At 35.3% G+C, this 16,960-nt stretch overlaps 1 protein-coding gene across 1 annotated transcript in view; it reads left to right on the top strand.

Annotated features, from left to right (window-relative positions):
- LOC127522709 (mucin-2-like) overlaps positions 1-16,960 on the top strand; it is a 230,830-nt gene that overhangs the window by 200,579 nt on the left and 13,291 nt on the right. The gene's annotated exons all lie outside the window — the stretch shown is intronic.

Raw genomic sequence — 16,960 nt, 5'->3', positions numbered from 1 at the left:
TTAAATCTGCTTCAGTCGAAGGAAACAGTTTTTAAGTGTGTTGATTTCAGTCTTAGAATGTTTCTTCTGGTCGTTCAGTGTGTCCCCAGCTTGAAGTAGTCAGCAGTGAGGGAAGTAATCGTTAAAATGTAAGTTCTTTAAGAATTTGTGCACTGTTTATTATCTAAATGTAATAATGTACACTGACAGTCAAAGATATTGAGATTTAGAAGATGTTGCAAAATTTAATTGATTCCTTTGATGGAAAATTTTCAGTATCATTTTGATCAATTGATTCTCAGACATTTCTTTTGAAATGTGCTGCTTCATATTTTTGTGTTCTTGAGCAGCAAATCATCATATTAGAATGATTTCTGAAGGATTATGTGACACTGAAGACTGGAAAAATGATACTGAAAAGTTTCCATCAAAGGAATAAATTAAAATTTGCAACATCTTTTAAATCTCAATATCTTTGACTGGCAGTGTAAGTAATGATGCTGAAAATTCAGCTTTGAGCACAGGAATAACTTACTTTTTAAAATAGATTAAAATAGAAAACAGTTAATAGTAAAACTATTTTAGAATATTAAAGTAAAACTACTTTATAATATTATTATTTTACTGTATTTTTCATCACATGCAGCCTTGGTAAGTAGAAGAAACTGCTTTCAAAAGTAAAAATGCACCTTCTAACAATGTAATCCTCCCTTTCAGCTGCCAGAGGAGGAGGATGATGATGGCGGCAGTGGTGACCGAGGTGACAGTGCAGCTCAGGATGAAGAAGAGGAGGAACATGTAAGTTAGACATGCTTTCCTCATACCTTTCTAACAAACAATTAACCTGACTACAATAACTACTACAGTAACATTTTTTTTTTTAGCTTCCAGTTTGCAAAAATCCAAAGTGAATATAATTGAGACCATCCTCCTATCCTTGCCGCAAAAGAGCCTGAGAAAGACACTCTTTCTCTTCTCTCACAGCTCTCCATCATCATCCTCTGCAACACTGTCAGAAAGAGTGTTCTTCACAGCTGAGGACACGGTAATGAGAGATCTCAAATTCTTCCTGAGAAAGTCCACATGTTAATTTTCTTGAACAAAAACTGTTCATGTATTTTTGGGTGGGCCAAGCTATTATTTGAAGAAATGCTAAAAATCTCTATATTGTTCTTTATACATATCTTTTACTCTTTATGAATGTCATCTTCTGGATTTTTTTAACTTTTGTGAAGCTCAAGGACTGTATATCTTTGGTAATTGTGATATTGTCTGGGAGTAAAGCAGTATTAAGGCACATGACCTCAGTATATTTGTAGCAGCTGCCTCATACAAGACACTTAGGAAACGGTTTAAAATATTTTTGCAAATAAAGTAATAAAATATCTGCTGAATTTTTTTCATATCTTTCTGTCATCTTTGTGCCAAATTATGGAGAGTATTAATCGCTGGAGTATCTATAAATATCAGTAATAAAATCATTATTTAACTATACCCATCTCTCTAATGATGAAATACTTTTTCAATAAAAAGAATAAAACATATTAATCATTGGTTACATTTATTTAGTGATTGTATTGTTTGATCTACGAATGTCTTCGATTTATGAATTCATGCGTTCAATTATCATAACTTGATAACACTTTACATGGTTAAAACATGGTTACATGGTAATGTTCAAATGTATTGCCTTAGTAATTGTACAAAGTAACAATGCTGATGATTACATGGATGCAGTGTGTTTCTAGCCATTTTCTATCAGAATTTAATGAGGGTTTCTATTGGTTTCCATTACATATTTTGATCTGCAAATGTATTAACCAAAGCAATACAATTCCCTATAACAATTAGAATTTATAAGGTTTTATAGCATAGAATGAAGTGTTTATCAGTTCTGCATGGATTTCAAGGTTATGGACGGAGCACATCCCCGGAGTAAAGGTGAGAAGAAGATTTTAAAATAAAGGTCAAGGTGGTATTTTGGTCGTTAGGACGTACCTGCCACGTTCCAGCAACGTACCACTAAAACGTCGCCACAACGAATATGGGAATCACAAAGTTACGTCGCTGGAACGTTATTAGGGACGTCGTTGCAACTAATATGAGAAAAGCAGCGTGGATGCTTTCAATTGTGAGTACTGAAAACCAAAAACATGGTTCTTGTGTTAAAATCGCATTTGTTGAACTACTTTAGAGTAAACTGTTGAAGTGTTGAAGGTGTAAAGATGCTAGATAGTATAGTATAGTTGTGATTTTGCTGTAAAAACACATTTTATTGTGTACAGCTAACAGGAGAGCTTCAGTACATTTTACATTTACATTTAGTCATTTAGCAGACGCTTTTCTCCAAAGTGACTTACAAATGAGAATAGTAGAAGCAATCAATTCAACATGAGTACAACAGTATGTAAGTGCTGTGTCAAGTCACAGTTTCATCAGTAAAGTGCTCGTAGCAAGGCTTTTTTTTTATGTATGCAAATAGATGGAGAAAGAGAATAGAAAATCGAAAAAAGAAAAGTAAAATAAAAAGTGCTAACATTGTTGGGTCAAGTGTTGACAAAAAAGATATGTCTTTAGCAGTTTTTTGAAAATGGCTAAAGACTCAGCTGCTCGGATAGAGCGTTGTAGGTCATTCCACCAACCAGGAACAGACCAGGAGAAGGTCCGTGAGAGTGATTTTGTGCCTCTTTGGGATGGCACCACAAGGCGCTGTTCACTTGCAGAACGCAAGCTTCTGGAGGGCGCGTAAGTCTGAAGTAGTGAGTTTAGGTATAGTGGTGCAGAGCCAGTGGATGTTCTGTAGGCAAACAGAGCCTTGAATTGGATGCGAGCAGCTATTGGCAGCCAATGCAAACTGATGAAGAGAGGTGTGACATGCGCTCTCTTCGGTTCGTTAAAAAGACCAGTCTTGCTGCAGCATTCTGGATCAGTTGTAGAGGCTTGACAGTGCATGCTGGAAGGCCTGCCAAGAGAGCATTACAATAGTCCAGTCTGGATAGAACATAAGCTTGGACAAGAATTTGTGTGGAATGCTCCGATAGGAAGGGTCTGATCTTCCTAATGTTGTACAGGGCAAATCTGCAGGACCGGGCTGTTGTAGCAATATGATCTGTGAAGCTTAAACAATCATCCATCACCACTCCAAGGTTCCTGGCCGTCCTGGAAGGAGTTATGGTCGACGACCCAAGTTGAATGGAAAGGTTGTGATGAAGTGTTGGGTTGGCACCGACCACAAGCAGTTCCGTTTTTGCAAGGTTGAGTTGAAGGTGGTGGTCCTTCATCCAGGCAGAAATGGCTGTCAGGCAGGCTGCAATGCGACCAGCAACCGTCGGATCATCTGGTTGGAATGAGAGGTAGAGTTGTGTGTCATCAGCATAACAGTGATAGGAAAAACCATGTTCCTGAATGACAGATCCTAGTGATGACATGTAGATGGAGAAGAGAAGTGGTCCAAGCACTGAGCCCTGAGGTACCACAGTAGCAAGATGATGCGACTTGGACACCTCACCTCTCAAAGATACTCTGAAGGACCTACCTGAGAGGTAAGACTCGAACCACTGGAGTGCGGTTCCTGAGATGCCCTTCGACATGAGGGTTGACAGGAGGATCTGGTGGTTAACTGTGTCAAAAGCAGCAGTAAACACACGTTCGTCTCCAAAGTGGATTTACATGAATTCTAAACCATATACATCATAAAGTCGATTACTAAATAAATACTAAATAAGTATTGCAGATGATGAGCACATCACAACATGAAATAGACATCTGAGTGATTTATGTGTGCTATTATGTAGAATTCACTGTTGTCAACACCGTTTACATTATACATGAATGCAAGTAATGTAAATAAACAAATCTACAGTAAATAAACAGAAGTTATATATTTTATTTGACCATTAGTACTGTTGATAAATTAAGGAACATTTGTGTTGGATAAAAAGTGAGTTAACACATCATCAACTACCTCAACATGTAAATGTAGTATTGAGCACATAAATCTCAGAGGAAACTTGAATCTTGTCTGGATGTTACAGGGACAGATGATCACTTGTGTTTATCCGGTGGAGAGAGACTGATGAAGGAATGATACCATCAAAGGCTTTGAGTGAGTATACTACAGAGATTAATACAAAATCTACTTAAATCTTAAGTTGTAATTTATTTTAATTATTGTAATTTCAAACAGAGTTATTACAGCTCTTTTCTGATTCTTGATTTCTGTGCATTTGTTGTAGGACCTGCAAGGAAAGGTGACAGCGGCATTTGTGAACAAAAAAAAAAAAAAAAGAGAAAACCTTATAAAGTAAGATCATTTTGTTACTTCTAATACAGAAATCAGATGACATTGTGCTGTTAAAATGACTGCTTTTGTGTTATGTTTGTGCATTTTTGTAGGATGTGAAATGTCCTCAGACTGGTGTGAGCAGTGAGGATGGAGAGCCACAGCACATCCTGGAAATGGTGTAGAGCCATGGATGAGACCCTCCATCACTCCTCCTGCCCTTATTACCTCATCTGGACTGGATGTTGCTGTGGTCTCTTCTTCCTCAGTGAGCCCAGAGCCAGCAAGAGCATCTAGAAAAAGACCAAAAAACGTTGAGGATTTGATTTTGGTCAAGTTTGTTCTGCTGGTTTCTGTTCATACTATGGAGCTCGACTTACATAAGCTTCAAAAGCATCATCAAATAACCTGGCTTCTGAAAGTCAGGCTCCATTGACTGATATTATATGAACATAAACCCGCAGGACAAACTTGACCAAAATTACCTTTTGTGTTCAGAAAAAACAACAACAAAAAAAAACAACAACAACAAAAAATGAACACAGGGATTGAACAGTGTGAAGGCGAGTAAATAATGACTGAATTTATATGTTTAGGTGAATTAACCCTTTATGATTCCAAATAGAAATTGTATGAAATGTATGTATGCATTTATATTATGTATGTATGCATTTATATTATAGTAGTACCTTGAAAAAGTAAACTTTAAGAAATAAGCAGCTTTAATTTAGCATTTGTGCCCCAGACACTAACAAAAAAGGATTTACAAAAATCAAATTCACATTTGGTAGATGCTGTTATCCAAAGTGACTTACAGTGCTCTTATTACAGGGATGATCCCCGTGGAGTAACCTGGAGTAAACTGTCTTTCTCAAGGACACACTGGTGGAGATGGCTGCGGAGATCGAACCAGCAACCTTCTGCTTATCAGTTCAGTGGTTTAGCCCACTACACCACAAAAGAATGTAATGACAAAAGTAAATATGGCAAGAAACAGAACGCTGACATGAATTGTAAGATGTTTTAATCTGTTTAAATGTTTACAGGTAGTCTTGCTTATGGAGAGCACACAAATGTTTGGAGAAGACACAGCAGCAGCCAGATTGTCCCGCACATCTTCCTCATCCTCTGGATCAACAATGTCCCCATTGAGAAGAGCAGCAACGAGGGACATGATGGATTGCAAAGACAGGCGAAGGTGTTCACGGTGGTCAGCTGCTTCATCAAAATAAAGCCGCAGAATTGGCACAGCTGTGTTGAGATGGCAGTAGGATGTGGGGATCACCGCATGCAAATATGTGATTGTTAGAACAATAAGTTTGAATAAAGCTTTGTTTCATGTGTTATTTACTTGTATGTGCATTTATTTATTGTCATTATTACTTTTATTAATTCTTTTACTTTTTTTATTAATTATGCTATTATCAGTAAATTTAATTTATTACTTCATGCATTAATTCATTGCTTGACTGTAAATTGAGATGTATTCACATCAGCTATATTTGTCTAGTGTGTATTCATGCATAGCTATGTCATATGACCAAACTACATTTTGCTTGTTTTACTAAAGAAGTAAAACAAAAAGTAATATAATTAAGTTTTGGTCAGCATTTATCATTATTATTGTGTGTAAGTGTTGGGGTGGGCTAGCAAAGCAATTCATTCTGGGGTAATCTTAATTTTTAAGTAGTTTATACTTACATTTTTTGAGTATAAAATCAACAGTCTTCTCCAAAGGCGAGATCTTCGAGCAGCTGTCCGGCATCTTCTATGTGCAGACATTGCTAACACTGAGGAAAACCACACTAGGTAGGGTTGTGGAGTTACTGGTGCTATGAGGTGTTAGTGCACCTGTCACTCATATCTTTATTTTTATTGCAGGATCTATAATTACATACAAGTCAGGGAAAATACCATGGTTGTATCTTTAACAATGAACAATAATAATGAAAAAAAAAAAAAAAAAAAAAAAACATAAATATGGGTTTGTATACATCATAGTTTGAGATTACATACACAGACAAAAAGCATGATGACGAGGTTAAATATCTTTGAATACATAATTCAACAAGAAGAAGAGGAAAACATAAAGGAGATTTATGCCACTTTTGAGTGTGGGTGAACATTTTTGCAAATAAAATAAAGAAATTAACAACATATTCACACGAATTTGGGTTTTCGTAACAAAAAATAAACTGGGTCACATTAGTAGGGTTAAAAATATAAGAACTTAAATTAACCCAAAATATATTAGTTGTACTACAATCACAAAATAAATGAGCAGCTGTTTCTTTAACAAGACAACAAAATAAGCAAGTTTAATCAATATCAAGATATTTACAGATAGATTAATTAAACCTTTCACTCATATCTTTTAAGTTGTTGCGCTTGTGATTTAGTCGTAGGTCACATGATAACGTCAACATGGCGGATTATGTTCGGTGTTGTGTAATATTCGGTTCCTGTGAAAAACTGTTCCAGTGGGTGGAGTATATGTGAATATTCATAATATTTCCCCTGTTGTGGGCGTGGCCTTGAGACAACGCGCAGACGAATGGAACTGAAAATATTAGTGCTCAAATCGAACTCGTTTAATGGTTTATTTCGAAACGGTAATGAAGATTCAATGTTAAGCATTAACTGCAACAGATGACATTTTCAAAATAATGAATATATTGTGTAATATGATGAATCGTCTGTGCTGTTTGCCTGATTGATTATAGACACAGCAAACAATCAGCGAATAACCCATACTCGTCTAGGCAAGTACAGTTTATTACTATTTGATGTCTTTATCTTTTATTTTATTTTATTTTATTTTTATTTCATTTGTGAGGTTTTCGATTTAATTTTAATATTTTGGTTAGTAGCCTGTTCTATAGCTTTTTTTTTTTTTTTTTTTTTTTTGCCATTCGGTGATAGCAGTGTTAACAACAATCCCTGAAATAAACATCTGTGCCCTAATAAAATGTATATAAGCTAGCCTGGTGTGAGTATTTTTGTAATTCTTAATTTATTTTATAGCCAGTGTTTCCCAGCCTCCACAGCCAAGTCAATAAGGCTCAAACTTCCTTTATCAACACCAAACTACAAATTTTTCCTGTTTTCTCATATTATACTGGATATTATGTAAAATTGCAATTAAAGTAACACAATTGCACATTTACTTGTATCTGTCACAATTTTTTTTTTTTTTTTTTTTTTAACAAAGCAACATCAAAATCATTCCACACCTATTTGGGAATCCCTAGTCTCCAAGTACTATCAATTATAATAGATTAAAGGTATAGTCCATCCAAAAATGAAAATTTTGTCATCATTTACTCACCTGTTTGAAACCAGTATGTTTTTTTTTTTTTTTTTTCTGTGAAGAAGATATTCTGAAGAACATTGGGAACAGTAGAACTAATTTTGGTGCCCATTGACTTCCATTGTATGAAAAATACACTGATACGTTGTTCAAAATATGTCCCACGAAAAAATTAGTCATGCAACTTTGAAATAAGATGAGGGCATCAGAATTTTTATTTTTAATGAACTATCCCTTTAACATGGACCTTCAAAAGAGTACATCCTGTTTTCATTAACAAAAACAGGTTGTATTTAGTTAAGAGTGAAATACTGTTTAGAGAAATAACTACTACTAATAAATATTATATTACTAAATATTTCTTACACACACTTATATATATTTATATAAAGCACACATCTTGTCTGTTCTTTGACCATACGTTGCACTGAAAAACAACCTACTTTCATGTCATGTGTTTTATGTTAAGTGAAATCATCCAAAATTTAATAATTCATAATGTGTTAATCGTGTTTAAGATTTGAAAATATTATTCAAAAGTATTTCTTCTCATTTTACAAGTATACATACAATTATACCATTTCTGATCTTCAACATTGTAGGACAGGGATTCCCAAACGTTTTTGTCAGCCAAACTCTGTTGAACTAAAATATTTACTTGAAGTCCCCCTGAGATTAATAAAGTTAATATTTCAATAATTCAACAACACACTTTCATGTTGACTGTTCTCTGATGTTGGTTAATGCGACGTGCATGTAAACAAATTAAATATGTCTTCTTTTTTAGTGTTTTATTTGGATTGTTTTTACAGTTGTGTGCTTTTCATCAACTCTAACAAAGCAAAGTTAAGTGAATGTCTGAGATGATTAAAACAGGGCCTTGGCACTCAATGAGAACAGCCTCCATGTGTGTCCAGATCACACACTGACAGAGCTACAGTGACTTCAGCACTCACATCTAGTCTGAAACAGACAGTAACTTTACATGATGATGATGATACGCATCACAAAAGCAAAATGAAGCTTCTGAAAAATAATACAAAATAATATTCTTGAGGTAACTGCTGGCCTATATAAGAAAGACTGGGCCATCAGAACAATGCTTTAAAGGTTTTTGCACTGTATTATATAATAAAGTACAAATTGCAATGTTTATGATGACTGCAAGATTAATAAAACATTCTCCTCAGGTATGTAGTTTATAGTTAACAGAAACACTGGCTATATGGAAAATAAACAAGAAATTAAGATGACTCACAACAGGCTAGCTTTTAATAGGGCACAAGTAATAAACTGTACTATCCCAGATTAGAATAGGTTATTCGCTCGTTTGCTCTGCTGTGTCCTTACCTAAATCCGAATGTCTGTTATCAAACAGGCAAAACAGCACAGACGATTGATCATATTACACAATATATTCATTCGTTTTGAAAATGTCATCTGTTGCAGTTAATGCTTAACACTGAATCTTCATTACGGTTTCGAAATAATCCATTAAACGAGTTCGATTTGAGCACTAATATGTTCAGTTCCATTCGTCTGCGCGTTGTCTCAAGGCCATGCCCACAACAGGGGAAATATTATGAATATTCACATATACTCCACCCACTGGAACAGTTTTTCACAGGAACCGAATATTACACAACACCGGATCTCATTCATACTCAACGAGATTTGGCTGTTAAGTACATACTCTTTTAGCGATCGTTAAGTAAGTACTTATTGAAATTAAGTACCTACTCATTGAGTAGGCGTTTCGGACGCAGCCATTGGCTCAGCATTTCCTTTTCGGTTTCGTCAGTTCGTCATTTCTGTGTTTTAAAGCTTGCCAGTTTGAACCATTCTAACGAATGTATTAATATACAATTAATATACAATCATACTTTTAGAGCTTCAAAGATGATTAGTGTAATAAATAGAGTCTCATGTAACCCAGGCAGCGCCCGCGAGGCTGCCGCTCTCAGAGCACACGAGAGGCAGATGAGAGATAGAGAGACAACTGCACGGAGCGATGAAAACGTTAATATAGAGTGAAAAGTGATTAAATACGACTGAAAGATCAGATTTCTGAATGGATGCGACAATGGGAAGAAGCTTGCACTTCTTACACCTTGTATGGGTAAGTTTATCCCTATTCTAATCGCTCATATTGTAGCAGACGAGCTCTTACTTTTGTTTTGTCCTCGATCACTATGTTCGTCATTTGCATGCGTTTTTTAACCTTTTTTAAATAAAACATTCCAGCGATTCGACAAGATTCGATCACAAGAACGCATTAAAGTTCGTCCATTCTCACTTCATCATGTCCAAAATACATGGCGAATTTATTTCAAGCGAGCACAAGAACGCATCAAAGAGCTTCTTTGTTTGATCGACTGTGTTACTGTGTTAATGATGTGTGGCATCTGTAAAGAGGCACATCGTGTCGCCGGCGCAGTTGCTGCTCCCAGCATGAGCAGATGAGAGAGAGAGACACGAGACAGTTTTGATTCAGTCCTCAGTTTGTTAAGATTCATTATATCTTTGTTTATACCATCTAGAATCTACCGATATAAAGTTAGTTTGACGTTGGACGTTTGACATTCGTCAGAGATTCTGCTTCGAAAATACTTAAATAGATCAATAACAATTCAGTATAAGAACAAAAAACAAGTTGTGTTCGAATTGTTTGAAAATGTAGAAGAGGACACACAATGTAGTTTATGTGTTTAATCTGCTTTGCTGAATTAGAAACCTATTCATTTTGTAATGTAAAATAGCAGATAGGGACCGTCTACAAAGTTCAAAACGAAGAGGAAATACGCTCAATTTTTCCATCAGTCTGCTTTACTCTTGAAAAAAAGGCAATCAAACTGTGTACACAAAACTTTGAAACATACACACACTCAGTCCGGTGTTGTGCAAGCTATTGATATTCAAAGAAAGAAATAAGCTCAATGAAAATAAATAAAGCGTTCTAACTCACCTTTAAATGCTGTGTGTCGGTACTGGTTGCTAGAAGAAAATTTTAAGGTTGGTTTCATCCAGGAAACAATAGCATAACATGTGTTATTGAAAGCAGCAATTGCGAAAAATCTCACAAAGCCTCCTAAAGACTGAGCAGTATTACTGCCCCCTAGAGGAGCATGATGAAGTTGTTCTGACTGAGTTTGATATTCAAAATGTAAATAAATTCATTTAAATTCATACAGTGTTCAATCTCAACTTCACAGGGTGTGTCCTGATACTGGATCCAAGAAGAACATTTTGGTTTTGGTTTTATCCACGGAACTGAAGCAGAAAACATGTTATTGAAAATAAAGATAATACATAAATGAATTAAAAATAAATACAATTCTCTGTTTCAACTTCAAAGTGCGTGTTTTGTCTCTGGTTCCTAGAAGAATAATTTGATGTTGGTTTTACTGTCAAAAGTGATGCTGAAGGCATGCTATTGAAACGCAACAATTGCAAAACATCTCATAAAGCCCCCTAAAGACTGAACTGTATTACTGCCTCCTAGAGGAACATGTTGTTTGGACCTAGTTTTATATTCAAACGTTTAACAAATTAAATAAAAATACACAGAGCTTTCTATCTGAACTCTAAAGGGTGTGCTTTGTTGCTTGGTCTCAGAAAAACAATTTCAAGTAGGTTTTTAGGTCAAGAGTGATGCTGAGACATGCTATTGACATTCTAGATTCAAGAAAAAGCTTGCAAAGCCTTCCGAAAAGTGTACAGTATACTGCCCATAGAGGAAGGTACTGCAATTGTTTTGACTGAGTTTCAAATTTAATCTTATCATAAATTCATTAAAAATACAGGGGTTTTCTCTCTCTCTCTCTCTCTCTACTCTAAAGGGTGTGTGTTGCTACTGGCTCCAAGAAGGACCATTTCAAAGTGTTTTTAGTCACAGAGTTATAGTAGAAAAGAAGCTATTGAATTTTCTCTGTTTTACTGGCTCGAAGAATAAAATTTTCATGCATTATTATGTCATTTATTTTAGGATACCTGTTACTGGATCAAATTTTATTAAAATTCAATGAAAATGAATCAACTGTTCTATCTCAACTCCAAGTTCTGTGTGTTGTTATTGGATTCTAAAAAAAAATCCAGATACTGGATATATAATGTATTCTCTCTCAAATTGCAATTGCATTGTTCCCCACTCCTGTAGGAGGCAGTATGTTATAATGGTGCAAAGAAAGCACATATAAATTGAAATGTTAGAAGAATTAGCTAATGTTTCACACATTCTAAACAAAGATGGCTAGATACAAAAAAGGCCAGAAATGCAAAAACGAAGATGTATGGACAGATGCTGGTGGAAGGGATGCAATTATAAAAGCATTCATTGCTCATAGTATTAGTAAAAAAGGAAAAGTCACCAAACATGGTCAAACCTGGCAATGGATGTTTTTAAAATGACAAATGACAAAATATGCAAATGGTTAATGACAATATGGAACAGCAACAGGCAAGGTATACGTACTGAAGTCCTTTGTAAAGGTAAGAGACAGTGTTAAATTGCTTTTATACTGTTTCCATAATCAAGTGTTACATTTTCCAAACTTAATTCATGTTATCTAAGTTTTTTCTATGACAGCTGTGTTTTATGCATTACCTTTAATTCAGTAAGAATTATTGAAAATAAATTTCAATCATTGTTTGCCACTAAAAAAAGATTGTTAAATTTACTACACTACTATGCACTGAAGAAAGCATTGAGCTGAAACGTTTGTGTTTTATTGTATTAGTGACAAATGTAAAATAAAAATAAAAATACTTAATTTTGTGATGTGGATCATCGTCTTATACAAAACCTTACTACACAGAAATTAAATGTAATCATGATCGTGTGTTATTAAATAAAATTCTCATTACAAATTACAATAGTCTTGTGTTGAGAAACGTGACACATGAGTATGTGTAAAAAAAAAAAGAATGTAATAAGAGTGATTTCAGGTGTTAAAATGACTAGGGGTATTACAGGTGTGGTGAGATTGAATTTGTTGATTTCATTTATTTGATTTCATTTATTTGAAATACTAAAAGGAAAAAACATGAATATTTTGAAATACTAATTAAATTTAAAACATTGATAATTAGAAATATTTTTGAGCAGCAAATCATCATATTAGAATGATTTCTGAAGGATCATGTGACCCTGAAGACTGGAGTAATGATGCTGAAAATTCAGCTTTGATCACAGGAATAAATTACATTTTAACAGATATTTTAAATAGTAATATTTCACAATATTACTTTAAGTAAATAAAAGCAGCTTTAGTGAGCAGAAGAGACTTCTTTTCAAAACAGTAAAAATTTTACCAATACCAAAGTTTTGAACTCCAATGTAGGTTTAAAACATTACAATTGTTAAAATTATACTGAAATACTACTGCTACTACTACTACTAATAATAACATTTTTAGAAAACACAGATGGACAAGAAGTCCATCACCAGGATGAAACCACACTACATTTAGAAAATACAGAAGGACTAGAAGTCCATCACCAGGATGAGACCAGGATAAATGACCAGGCAGAACACATTGTTTTCGAACAACAAATGTGTAATGAAAATGATGAACAACATAACTCTGAAATAAATATAAATGGTTTGGATGAACATGAACATGAACATAACAGAAACAATAAAGAGTGGAGGGCCACAACACCAGGTCAAAAAATGTCACTATAGAAATAAAATTGGAGAATGTGTTAAGGGTGATTTCTAATGAATTGAAAAAAAGCACCAGGCTACATGACGACATAATCATGGAGCTGGTGCTTACGCAAAAAATAATAAAAGAATGTGCTACATCTGATTGTGCTGACACTGCTGGTTACCTACAACATCTCTAGGTGGACCCATTTGCTGTACACATGTACACACAATGTGGTTTGCAAATTTTGGCCCAGCATCTGAAAAAAAAACAAAAACAACAGTAACACTTCACCTGGATGCCACTGGTAGTGTTACCTCACGCATTCCCGGTCAGCCCCAAAAAAGTGCTCTACTATGCTCTTGTGTTGCCAGGAATGGGAAAAAACATGCCACCACTTCCTGTGAGGGAGCTAATAACAAATCAGCACTCAATTCCTACCTTGACATATTGGCTAATGGAAACATTAAGGGCCCTTGGTCAAATAACATCATGCCAGGTACATCAGGTGGAGACTGACTTCAGCTGGGGACTAATGTCAAGTGTCCTCCTGGCATTTAATAAGGAGAGCATCTTGATGTATCTACAAAGAGCACACCGGATTGTTACAAACACAGAAAACAGTGGTGATCGTCAATTCACAGTCCTGCATCTTTGTGCTTCTCACATTATAAAGGCGGTGTGCCAGGCATTTTCCCGAAAGACAGACAACAAGGCTTTAAAAGAGTATGCCACTTACTGCTTCGCCTTGCTGTTAAACAGCACACATCTTGAGGAGGCAACAACTGTATTCGAAGATATGTGTGTGCTGTTAACATCGCCAGAGGAAACAGATGTGGTGAATGCAGCCAAAGCTTCCCTGGACCGCAAAATATTGAAGACCTCTATAAACATCAGGGAGTCCGAAACAATGCCCAAGGCCACAGAAACACCACAAGCTGAAAACCTCTGTGTGTGGAAAATCACCATTCACAGCAGTGTTTAGTGCAGTTTTGGAAAGGGCCAAGAGCCTAAACCTCACTTGCAGCACAGGGGGAAAAAAATACCTTTTTTTGTTCAGAACTTATCGACATCCTCATGAACAGCTACATGAGTATTTTCCCCCTCTGGAGTGGTGTGCTTCTTAGAGATCTTAGCCGGTTTTCTGAAATCAGCACAGCTACAGTCAGCCAACAATCCAAAACCAGGGAAACTAACTGCCATGTGGAGGAGTGGTTTTGGATTGTTAAACACAGCATCCTTTAAGCTAAGAAGTTCCTGCGTCCTGCTGACTTCATCCACAAAATGTATGGATCCCTACAAGGCAGATACAGAGAACACATCATTAACAACAGTCTGTTACTGCCTTGTAGGGATCCACAACCAAAAGAAAACTTCTTTAGCCAAAAAGAAGATTGGGCAAAAAAAAAAACATCTCGAAAACATAAAAAACGAAGGACAAAATACTTTGACCCACCTTATGTATTGCCACAGCCATCAAGTCCAGAAAGCAAAGGCATGAGCAGCAATACCAGCCAGATGGAAACCACCACACTGATTCCAGACACCCCAATAGACCTTTCAACTACATCAAAACATGTGCCAAAAAACATTACTGAGCCCAATAAAACAGAACAAACATCTGAGGACATAGCTGATGAGGTATTACTTCATATTATTATATTTTGTAAAATAATCTTAATGCATTTAACATATTTCTTAAAATAAAAAATTAATTGCAGATCGAATACCTTTGGTCCAAAAAAGACTGGACCTGTCTAAGCAAGCTGCTATCAGATTTTGGTAAAATACAATGCTAAAATTACTCTAATTATTTCCAATTACTTTAACTGTATTATCCCTAACTGTTTCATATATTTATCAAAGTGAATACTTCAAAATTAGGTTTGGCAAAAAAGAGTGGGTGGAGATTGAGTGGAGAGGGGCCACAATTAAACACAATCCAGCAGGATTCATACAGCTGTGGTGTATTTGTTATGCAGGTATTTTTTTCTCAAATGGTAAGTAAAACCTATAGTTAAGACACTAATTACAATTCATTCTTACACTTCACTACAACTGTTGTTCAAAGGTGGCAAGGGAGATTCTCACCAGTTTCCCTGAAGTTCCCTCCTACTTGGACATCAATTCCTCTATACGCAATATAGAGGAACTGCGTAAGATGGCAGCTGAGGAAATCCTGACAGCCTCAGGTGATTGACATGAATGGGAACAAAATGACATTATGAAACTGTTATTGTCTTCTGTAATCCTGTTACTATTTTGATATATACATTTTTTAGAGTTCAGAAAGGCTGACTGTTGTGGTTTATGTGGTTTGACACAACCCACTGGAGGTGGTCCAACAACTGACTGGGTAAGTATTTTCAACTTAAAAAAAAAAAAAAAAATTATGCATGCAAACACTGGTTTCATGTGAAATGCCTAAACATGAAACCTCCTGAATTTGAGAAAGCAAAAAATACTAACTGGGCTTGCAATTTTTGCTTTTTTTTTTTTTTTGCTTTTCCTTGGTTACTTTCTTTTCAACTTGTAACAACTAAAAAAGATTGAAAGTTTTATGTGTCTGAATCTTTTATCCACATCCATGACATCTACAGTAGTCAACATTTGAAGTGGATCAAAACCTTTCATTAAAGTTGTCCTAAAAACCTTCTTGGACTACTTAGTTCTTAGGACAACTTTGATTAACGTTTTTGATCCACTTCAGATGTTGACTACTGTATATGTTCCAAATTATTATGCAAGTATATCAGTATTTCAGTAAAATAAAAATTCAGATTTTACTTTTTCAAATAAAGTCATTATTTGTTAGTCACATTTCTCAGGCAATATGGGAAGGAAGAAAGATTTTCCTGAAGATGAAAAGCATTAAAGAGTACAATGTCTTGCCAAAGGAATGACAGTGCCTTTTTATAGCTGCCCTTTTAATGCAATTAATGTTTGACAGAAACTTTCCTTAGCAAGACATTTCTGTCTGAGTTCTTCTGTGCTCCAAGTCAATCACAAATCTTTTGACAGTAATAATCTCTGTTCTAGGGATGCTCATATTGATCTTTTAACCGTTAGTAAGAATTCTGACCGATTAATACTATCACTTAAGCGGTTTAAAAGAAAATTTATTTTTTTTCAAGTACTTTTTTTTTTTTTTTTCAAACATTTATTAAAGTTTGCTGCATAGTTAAAGAAAAATGAGCTATAAACATAACACTATGGGCTAATTAAAAACTGAACGCGTCTGCTCAATTCAGCCGAATGAAAGTCGCAGCACAGATCAGCAACGGGAGTTAGAGTTGATTCATTATTCACGACAGGAGAGTGAGTCGACCGCGGAACATTTGGTTTTTTAAAGCGAAATGCGAAACATTTCATATGGACGTCTAGAGTGTCGAGAAAAAAGCAAGGAGGCAATTTTATAACTTATGAATAATCTAGTGATTTTTGAGTCAGTGTCGGCTGCGAAGTTGACGAAAATAATTCTCATCTTATTAACAGACCAAAACCAGCAAACATAATACTTCTAATAAAGTAGCCTATATGTAGGCTACAGCAAAGCAGTTGAGTCCAGAATGAATGCTTTTAATTACACATTATTTTCTCCCATGGAAAACTGTTATAAAGAAAGCGCTTAACATCGCTTAATGTAGCCTACTGATATTAAAAGTTAAAAGTTGACAGTTTTATGATATATTACTCTTACCTGTATGACCAAAAATGACGGAGTAGCCCATTTTAAGTTGT

Source organism: Ctenopharyngodon idella, chromosome 11, assembly GCF_019924925.1.
Source record: "Ctenopharyngodon idella isolate HZGC_01 chromosome 11, HZGC01, whole genome shotgun sequence".
In the NCBI taxonomy this organism is placed as follows: domain Eukaryota; kingdom Metazoa; phylum Chordata; class Actinopteri; order Cypriniformes; family Xenocyprididae; genus Ctenopharyngodon; species Ctenopharyngodon idella.
This window is presented reverse-complemented; position numbering and strand designations above follow the sequence as displayed.